Source organism: Parasteatoda tepidariorum, chromosome 4 (genome assembly GCF_043381705.1).
Source record: "Parasteatoda tepidariorum isolate YZ-2023 chromosome 4, CAS_Ptep_4.0, whole genome shotgun sequence".
NCBI lineage: Eukaryota > Metazoa > Arthropoda > Arachnida > Araneae > Theridiidae > Parasteatoda > Parasteatoda tepidariorum.
In genome coordinates, this window is record NC_092207.1 from 94,289,915 (window position 1) to 94,301,021 (window position 11,107).

Sequence of the window (11,107 nt, forward strand, 5' to 3'; positions counted from 1 at the left end):
GACTTCTCTTAGAACGTTAGACTACAACAAGCAGGGCGTTCCATAGCTACTTCCCTAAAAATGTCATTTGAAATTTTAAAAGTAAAATAAGCAAAATACACATTTAGAGTTGCAAATCAATATTTAAGCGAGGAAAAAACAGGAATGCTCAATTTACACTAGGGCTAAATACAGACCTTTGACATCACAGACCTGAAAAAAGGCTTATCAACTTGACACCATTCCTGAAGCCAAGGATTAACGAAGGGCGAATCATCAGGTGGTATAGTGCGACTTTCAGGAGAACTCCTCCAAACACCAGTCTCGCGTCGTGACGGGTACCATGGTTACGAGGAAAAGTCACTTGGAATAGGATAGTGGGGGGGATAGTTTTGTCTTGTTCTTTGCATAGGTCAGCTTGAGTAAACTAATTAACACCTTCATTCGTCCATTACACCCCCATTAGAAATGTGCTCTAGCTTGTAACAATAGCAGCAGACAGTCTCAGACATTTAGTCTGGAGGAGTTCTCCTCAAAGCCGCTCTATAGAAAACCAGGTCTTCGTTTCTCTCGTGACGTCACGAGTTTGATGTTAGTCCTTGTGTGAATAGGGAGTAAGGAATCACTTCTGAGGAAAATCGAACTACAAACATCTGAACTTCTTAATGAGGATAGAGTATATTTTCAGGAAAAATGTCTGTTTCAGAAAACTACTTATGAATAAAGCAAAATAACCGAAATAAAGCAAAGATAAACGTACAGAAATGGTCGTACTATTGCTTAGGTTTCATAAACTAGAACTTTCCTCAGTTTCGAGTTAAAAAATGTTATTAGAAAAGTAACAAAATTATTTTGCAGTATGTTTAGATACCTCAAGGTGATTATTTTTTATAGAACCAAAAATATAGTCTTTCCATATCTGTACCTTTATTTGAGATTTATTCATTCTATTTTGTTTTATATATCAAAACATGTTTGATTACCTGAGAAAAGAGTGAGGAGTTTATGGATGATTTTTTGAAAATCCTTCAAATCTTAAGCAATCAAACTAGTTAGGATGTTTTTAATCCATTTTTTCTACTAATTTGACAAATTTCATTGCGTGTTTGATTTTATTCTTCGATTTAATATTAATTTACGACTTCCAGACTGCAAAATCTTTTAACTTCCCTTTTGATAAGGATTCTAAAAATATACATTGTATTTCTGCAACATCAAGTTGTGGGTCAGGTGTATCATTGAATTTAATACCTTACAATTTTGAGTCTAGTGGCATAATGGTGGCAATGTGGTCAAGCATTACGCACCTGCTGCATTTACTTCCCTGACAAACTGATATCTATCGATCAAAAGCTTAGTGAGCTTCAAGTCACCACCAGGGTTCAAACTCCAATCCTTCCCATTACAGTTCAATGCTTTTACCACTCAGATGTCGCCTCAAAAAATCCGTTAACGGTGGTTATTACCAAACACCATGCATATAACTTGTTTGAATTGTTTGTTTATTAAATTTATACAGCTTTGAAACTAATGATTTTTTTTCTTTAATTTCAGGTCAAAAATATATCATCCCTGTAGTTTATACGAACTATTTATTATTATTATTTTTTTTTTTTGCCAAGCATGTGAATACTTCATCTCACTTTATTTGAAAAATCAATATTTTGTGTTTCAAGAAAGACTATAATTTATTCTTGTTTCATAGTTTGTGATATTTTAATGAGTTTCAACGATAAACAGTTTTTTTTTTCAACTGGTTCTGAAATTCTTCAAGTCATGTACTGTGCTATGCTTGGTCACTTTATTTGTATAATTTAACTTGGTTTTTAGAAATCAACGTCCAAGTTTTTCAATCTGCCTTATATCGAATTGAATTATAAGTTTAAATTGTGTAAATATTTTTCCACAAGTCAAATTGTTACTGTGTTAACTATGAAATCATGCAGGGTATCAACTACAAAAATTTAAAGCAACTGTATCAAAATCAAAATATATCTTTAAAAAGTATAAATTATACATACATTGTGATTAATAATTGTACATAATATTTAACTAACTATATAAACAGTTTAATTTTGAAAAGAAATGGTTCTTTCCTTCAATTTGTCATTTATTTTTTAAAAAAATGGTGCATTCTCTTCTGATTGTGCTTTTCAAATTTTTTAAATACAATTCCTATGAAATATTTTTTGAAAAAGCTAAATGATTTACCGTGATATATTTTATTCTATCAGTTATTGTGCAATAATTTGTTTGAAAACAGCAATTGTTTAATATTGTATTGTATATCTGTTTTGATTTATTTATTTGCATATTTTTACAATTGGTTATTGAACATTATACTAATTTAAAAATAGTAAGTTATTTTGAAATTTCAAAAATAATTACTATATTAACAAAAATGCATTACAATAACACAATTATATCCATGCGTGATTTGTTCTACAAAATGGCAAAATTTATACAATAAAGTTTCAACTGAAAATATGTTTGTAATAAAATGACTTTTAGAACATGTTTCAGTGGTGTGGATATTACATATTGAATTTAGTCAAATTTATCATGTCCTAGATGAATAAATATTCCTCGTACGAGATAAAAGAAACTAAATAATCAACAAATCTGAATTTATTATTTGTAGGATAACATTCACTTAAGTCAGGGGTATATAATGACATAATTATTAGAGCTTAAATAATTTCTATTTCTATTATAATTTGTTGCCTTTAGTCACGACTTTACGTTATTAGATTAAGCAGAACACGCTTATCGAAGTTCGGCTTTTCATGATAAAATTCAATATCATATTCAGCACTAAAAATAATGCTATTAATAGCTGCCAAGCTATTTTAGTCATACTTTATCAAAATGTAGCAATTTTCTCCATTAATTTTGTTGTTATTTTTATTTTAATTACTATTGGTTTAAGAATGTGTAGTTGTAGAGAGATAAATTTTAAAATCTTGACTATAAACAAAATAAACACTTGGTTTCAGATAGCTTAGAGACACTATTTGACTGACATAGCGATAGAGATACTATTTTACTGACGTAAACTCCAATTGAATTAAACAGAGCTATAAGCTTAGAAACAACACTAATGTTATCTTGATATTTAAAGTAAAAAACAACATAATCGTCTGCAGATAAATTTAACAATGACTAATACTAAACCAATGAGAAAAGTTCATCTTTCAAACGTCTCTCTCGAACGTCCTAAGTAAAAATTTTGTTCGATTTTTGAATCGGGGTCTAAAATAGTCCCTTGCCTCCCATTGTCAAAATTTCAAAACCATAGAATAAAATTTTCTGGTGTTATAAAGGAGACAAAATATAAAGGTACGAATATGACATAATAATTTTGAGGAAATTTAGTATCATCTTTAGTTAAATAACATCCACATCAATAAAGCATATTGTTGATTACATTTTTTTGTTGTTTACGGTTACATTTTTAAGTTAATCCCTCCATAAATTTTTTTCTGTTTTTTTGAATTGTAAGTTTTGCTATTTTGTAGTATAAGTTACATGTGGAGTTATCCTTTAATAAAGTCATAATAACTTTATTTTAGTATTTTTTTTCCTCCAAACAGTAGAGATTGATAAAACTACTAACTTAAGAATGGTTTTTAAAAATTTAAGAACTTGGTTTAGTAGGAAAGACTGTTTTGATAATTTTTGATTAGCTTCTTAAATCTGAATATTCAAAAATTTATTGTCCTTCAAAATCTTCAAACAGGGTCTGAAAAATTTTAAAGCAAAATATATCTCTATGCTTTAAAAAAACCTCTTTTACAACATATCTTTTAGAAAGGCCAACAAGTACTTTAAACTACAAGTTATTGTAAAACTAATCACCGATTCATTTTTATACAGATCTCATTCATTTTTGATCAACATTCCTTACTCAACGAGAGGACTATTAAAAACGAATGTTTTTAAAATCGAACTTTGAATTGCAAAAAAAAAAAAAGAAAGAAAAAGAACTAGGGGTTTTCTAAAGTAACTAGCTGTGATTTGTATGCTTTTATATTTATATATGTATGTATCCCACAAATGTATGTGTACAAAAGAAAGCTAAAATTAAGATATGGACAATCATAAGGAAAAAAATGGAAAGCACCAGTGCTGGACACTCAACTTTCAATTTCTCAACTTTCATGTCTCGTCCCTTTTATGTGTTAGTGGCCGTTCTAGGTCACTCTGAAAAACTTACTCGAATTAAAATTCTGTTAGTTATTTTCATTTTTTTATCGTCACCATGACGATGAAAATGGACGAGTAAGAAGCTTCCGTCGAATTGCAATGCCGAATTGTTTTAATGCATCCATCAGGCTTAGCTGGGGATGTTATGTATATATTGTTTAATGCCTTGTACATACTTGCCTATATATATATATATATAAACGATTATGAAATGTTTGTACTTAATTGTTGTTGTGAATTTTAATACTACATTTAGTCGACTTTGATGATTAAATAATAAAATTGGACCAAAGTAAATTTTTAGAATGTTTGTATTTTTAAGGGTACATTACATTCATAATAAATGAGTTGAATAAAAATTAAACTAGAAAATCCCAAAAACGACAAACTCACTAAAAATTTAAAGAAAATCAAAAGGAGACAATATTGTACAGTTTGCTGTTGACCACATTGGAAACCACTGATTTAATCTCACAAAGTTTCAATATTAGGTTCAAAGTTCAACAAGAGAAGGCACTGACAACGAAGAAAAATCAGAAGCAATATTTTTACAACCATTAAACTATTATTTACGTCGACAACGTCGTTTCAGGTCGGAGAACTGTAATGAAAATCTTTCCATTGGGATTATCTGACACACAGCATAATTCAAGGTTTTATAGTTTTCCTTGTCTGTAATACCATCTATTGGCGTACTTGGCAACTAGTATTATATTTGGAAGAAAAAACATTGATTTCCAATGCGAAATACTGCAAATTGTTTTTTCTTCCCTTTTTTATTGTCGTTCGTTTTATGAGGCATCCGGTACTGCAATTAACAGGTTCATTTCTACCATGTTAAAATCTAAACCGTTATTCTTAACTAAGAGAAATTTTAGATTTAAAGGATTATCTCCGAAATTACTAGACTGGTTTTGATGAAATTCAGTTCGAGCATATGTTCAATACAGCAGCACGTGCCTGTATCACTCATTATAATCACATTGTATGTAACAGTGGTTGCAAAACGAAGGAAATAAATTGGTTAAAGGGAGTTTGGTTTCCTCCATACAAACTCACAGTATGGCTAATTATTTCGAAAAGTACTGGTTTGGTTTTAATGAAATTCAATTTGAGCGTATGTTCAATGCACAAACATGATCATGCGGTGAAACACACATCACAATCATATTGTATGAAACAGTGATTACGAAATCAAGCAAATAAATGGACTCCTCTATACAGGTTCACAAAAGGATAGGTAATTTCAAAAACTACTGCTTAGTCATTAATGAAATTTGTTTTGAACGTAAGTTCAAGGTGCCCGCATGCGCCTGTAATATTCATTCTAATCAGATGGTATGAAACAGTAGCTATAACATCAAAGAAATAAATGGGTGATGGGGAGTTGGGTCACTATACAGGCTCACACAAGAATCGATTATCTCAAAAACTACTGGGCACATTTTAATGAAATTCTGTTAGAGCGTACGTTCAAAACACACGCATGATCATGCGTAACACTAATCATAATCAGATTTCATGAAACAGTGATTACAATATCCAGCAAATAAATGGAACATGGTCTTCTCTATTCAGGCTCACACTAAGATATCTTAGCTCGAAAACTACAGGATAGGTTTCAATGAAATTCTGTTTGAACAAATGTTCAATACACACAGAAGATCAAGCGTAACACTCATCATAATCAGATTATAATGAAGAATGGCTACAAAATCAAGTAAATAAATGGATTAAAGGGAGTATGGTTTCCTCTATATCTATACAGGCTCAGACTGGCATTTATTATCTCAACTACTGGACAGGTTTCAATGAAATTCTGCTTGAACGTATATTCTATACCCACACATGAGCATACGAAACACTCATCATATCCAGACGGTATGAAACAGTAGATCATCATGTACTTTTTATAGATTGTTTCTTGATAAATTTTTTAACGATGTATAGCATAGTTCAGACTTGAGTTCCCGAGCGTAAAATTCCAAGTTTCAACAACAATAGGAGGTGGGGCGGGCATTTTATATTATCCTGTTCTAAATAGTTTAAACTCTTAACCGTTTTTTGAAGCGTGCATTTGCAGCCCACAGGTGAAACTTTAAGATTTGAAAAAATTCAACTACTTGTTTTGTATCATTAGCAAGTTCTAATCTAAACTTCATTCTAAAAACAACTTTTGAATATTAAAAGAAGTGCATATATGCATAAGAGGCTCTAAATGTTAAGTTTAATATTATGAAAGACGAAAATAAGAATGTTTGAAAATTTGATTTTGTTGCAGCGTTTCTACCTTAATTTAATCACACATTAATATGTGCGCATACAGGATGTTACGTAAGAACCAACCTCCAAATATATATTATTAGCCTTTTCTTGAAAAGAAAATCATATGAATGAACGTAAACTAATACTGAAGCAAAGAAAATATTTAAAAAAATTACCATCGAAATCGGTTGAATTTCCAGACAGGAAGACTGTACATTTAACCTCAAAACCAGTTTAATTGCCTGATTAAACTTTGAGGTATTTCTTATAATATTCTGTCATATCCTCTCTGCTTGATTTCAGCAATCAAACAGGTTTTGATGTTTCAGCTCTTCAGTATTCCTCAATGAGAGTTTCACCTCGCTCAGTATTGATTTGCTAGATTTCGATAGCGTTTTCATTTTTTCGCGATTTATTTTAATTCGCAATGTGCAAATTAATCTTCATTTTTGAAGAAGCTTGCAAAAATGTATGTTATGGACTGTCTTTATAAAACGCTTTGTATAAAATGTTTGGGAATCGGCAGCTAAATTTTTTTTTATAATTGGGGCAGTAATAAGTCATTGTTATTGACAAGCCAAACATATTCTTTTAGAATTTTCTGAGATGAATGAGTACATAGTAAGTTTTTGTCCTTGCCAAATATACTCTCATTTATTGAGATATTAGTAAATAAACTTTCTCCATGGAAATGGTGATCAATTAGAATACTTTTTCTCATCGATAACCGACATAATATGACAGATGAAACATATTTTCACTAGGACAATTGAAACAACTATTACTGCTTCAGGTGTAAAAGTTAGAGCAGCAAATCTTATTACAATTAAACATTTTGTTTTTATGCATGTTGTTGCTCGTAAATTCACAATTATTATCAATTTTAGAGAAGCAATATTTAAATTTGTCTCAACGTACACACCACCTTCTTCTGATAATGAAACCATACAGCATTTGGATTTCTTACAGACATTTCTGCAATCATTCATTCTAAATGAATGAGGCAGAGTACTTGAGGAGTACAAGCGCTTTTTGATTAAGAAGTCATTATTATAGTTTTGACCCAAATTCCCCATCAATGCTTGACTCGACTACGGGTCGTAGTTGGATATACCTTATACTAACCTGACGTGAACTTTGAATGAACCGATTGGAAGACCGAATTATAACCAATTATTCAAGGCAATATAACCAATTTTTTTTATAACCGAGGCATTTTGATAATCAGTGCAATGTAATATGTTTTTTTATAACTAAGTTAACTTTATGCTAATTAATTAGTGCAGACTGTGTTTCGAAACCAGACACAAAAACGTAATTTCTCTGAATAAACATATCCTTTTTATCGACGGGCCGAATTCTGAACCCTCAAAATAGGTGGAACAGTCGCAATCTGGAAAATATAGTATCTTATATTAAAATGGCAATTTTGGCAGTGAAACTTCGAGTGAATTTTCGAATAATCTTTTATAGTTCCTTCCAATTAAACTTGTCAGCAGTGGGAAGCACAAGGAATGTAACAGCACGCCTTGGGAAATAATTCTAGGTAATTAATTTTAATTCGAATTAGCTGAATGCGTATGAAATTGTCAATGTATGTATGAAATTCGAAAAAAAAATTTAATATATATATAAAATATTTCTGCATTAAGTCCATTTAATTTATAATTTATAAATATTGAGGTAATAATCTTTAACTCCATGCCCCAGAATTTTTTTTTTTTTTTCAATTTAATGTGGACAATTGAATAAAATCTAAAATTTAGCTTATAAAAACATATGCTATTATTTTTCGAAAAGTTTCAAAGCAATGAGCAAGAGGCAACATTTTACAACTTATGAATAACCAACAATTTTTTTGAACTTATAAATTAAGTCGACAATTAAACTCAAAACGTCACATAAGTTTAAACTATTTATTACTTGGATTTTAAATTAAAGTCTCAACTTCTTAGGTTACCGCATTTAGACCATATGAGATCAAAAGTAACAAAACTTTCGTTCTAAAATAACGAAATCGGAAGAATTCAATTGGGGTTTAAAATCAGATGTTAAGTATATTTACAAAAAGAATACTTTAAGAATGATAGTGCATGAAGGAAATAAGAACTGTTGACTAAGAATTATTAAGACACATGAAAGAATCCCATTCCTCTTACAAGGTCGCCTACAACGGGAGAAACTTTTTGTTACAAATTCTCTTTCCTTTTCCTCTTTTCCATAACTAATTTAAAATTTAAAGTTAAAAAAAAATTGAGTTCAGACAAGCCTAGAGTAAGCTATGAAGTTTCAAATACTGAAAAGAAATTTTTAAGATTTCAAAAAGAAAATCAATTATAAGAAGATAATTCGGAATTACGTAATAGGGAAGATCTCTTCCGATAATCTGTTTGCATTTTTATATATTTATTAAATTCATTTATTTATTTTACAGCAATGGAAACTTCATGGCTTACTTTAGGCTTGTCTGAACTTTTTTTTTACTTTAAATTTTAAATTGATTACAGAGGGGAAAGAGAATTTGCGACAAAAGGTTTCTCCCGTAGTATGGTATCCTCTTAAGTCTATTCTAACAAAGTAAACAAATGCACTAAACGTAATTGCTGACCGTTTGATCTGAAATTGAGGCAATGATATCGAGGCTCTTTTTCCATCAAGGCCAGAGTTCGTGAATACGCATCCAGAAGAGACCAGATTTTTAAATCATGATTTGAAGACAATCAGCACAACGTCCTCAAAACATTTTACGACTTGAGGACATGGAAAATAGTATTTTATTTCTGCAACACAGATATCTTTTTTTTTTCAAAGTTAATTTTAAAAGCAAAACTTTCTTCATCAAACTTGATTTCATTACTTGATATTCTATATTTGGTTCGCATATGTAAGAGGAATATATGATTTGATTATTCGCGATCGCAACGAACTAAAGGGGGCGTTGTTGTATGAGACTAATACTTGCGATTTCTATATGAACAGTCATTCAGTTACTCTGGAGACGTCTTTAATGTAGCGTGTAACATTGTAACGTTCCTTCTTTATCGTGGCCTATTAAATAAAATGTTTGATATCCTTTCTTATGCAACCTAAAACAAGAAGGTATCTCTTTTTCTTTAAGGAAGGAACATCCAAAACACATCTGAAAAATATTTGTAACTAAACAGAAAAATCTTCTTATTAGAGTTAAAACCTAATGCCTGAGAAATAGTTTTACTAAATTTAATGATATAACCTGAAAGGCCTATTTAAACTTTACATTCCATAGTTTTAAGAATCATATTACTTCAAACATTAAAATAAGCAAAAAGTATGCATAAGCTTCATAATTTTATGTAATTTAATTTTGTAAAAAAAGTTCTTTGACAACAATTTTTATCAAAAAGTTTTAAGTTTTAATGAAAATCATTATTTAGAAACTAAAAAACGTAGAATAAATAATGCTTACGATACAAAGCAAAAAAGAAAAAACCAATTCTAAAAATTCCTTACATTAAAATAAACAACTTTCATATTTTTTTCTTTTTTGACTCATAATCGGACGCAGAAAACTGTTCTATATTAAACAATCATCAAATAAGAAAAATATTACTGTCACATATACACTTAATGTAATGTGACAATTTATTTATCTAATTTATCTAAGCCTTTAATTTTTCTTTAAACGTTATTCCTCTTTTTTTTTATTTCAGCAATCTTTTTAACTTTCTTGGTGACCTTTCTCATGGTCATTGCGGTCATCGCACTTCCTGTGGGGAAAGTCAACCAACCCCTCTATTCACGCCTTTCTTTTTCCTCTTTTAATTTTAGGGGGGCTAACTAGCCAATCCCTTTACTTTAAATTTCAAACTCTCCGCCTCTTTAATTTTAATTGGTCGTAGTTTTTCTGGTCTACCCCAGTTAAGGAATTTTTAAGTCACTTTTTGAAAAGATTCTCTGTTGGTTTTTCCTTCTTGCTGGTTCCTTTTTTTCCGAGATGCGGACTTCGGTCCGTATCGAGGGATTTCCTTTTATTTTTTTCTTAACCTTTATCTTAAATTAAATCCATATCTCTAATCAAATTCTGTAAATTTAAAATCATTTTATACCTTTAATTTTCTTTAACATAAGAAAAACCTTCTCGAATTGAAGCTTTCTTTCCATATTTATTTTAACCTCTAAATTACTCGTTCTTTTATAATTAACATTTATCTATAACGCCTTCTGTGTTTTAATTCTCCCGTCACCCATTTCAATAAAATGCCTTTCTTGTGTTGGTAGATGTGGTGAAAGATGTATGTTCTAAATAAAATGATATGTTAATAATTTAATCTTGTGCTGGAGAATTTATTTGCCTCTATTTTCATGATTTATCATGTCCTGTGTGTACAGGGTGAGTACCTTTCAATTATTGTTATGGGCATGCATATATGTGAATTCATTAGTTTTTCTTATTGGAAACATCAGCTTACTGTATTAAATCATATATTGTTTGGATATAGTATGACTTTATCGTATTTACCATTAATCTTTAATTGTCTTAGTTTTCACCCTTATTCTAAATTTGGTGATACCAAATCATCCAATTTGTTCAAACCTCACACTTTGTGACCCTTTGGACCTATTGGGTTATTGTTATCCCACATTAGCATTGTACTACCACTTTCCTTAACGATCACAT

The 11,107-nt window shown here is 30.2% G+C and overlaps 1 protein-coding gene across 5 annotated transcripts in view; it reads left to right on the forward strand.

Annotated features, from left to right (window-relative positions):
- LOC107436783 (teneurin-m) overlaps positions 1–4,482 on the forward strand; it is a 536,656-nt gene extending 532,174 nt beyond the window's left edge. For all 5 annotated transcript variants that reach the window (XM_043049130.2, XM_043049142.2, XM_071180206.1 and 2 more), the window contains one exon: positions 1,534–4,482. The gene's annotated coding sequence lies outside the window, so the exon portion shown is untranslated. The remainder of the gene's footprint in view (positions 1–1,533) is intronic.
- The last annotated feature ends 6,625 nt before the right edge of the window (positions 4,483–11,107 follow it).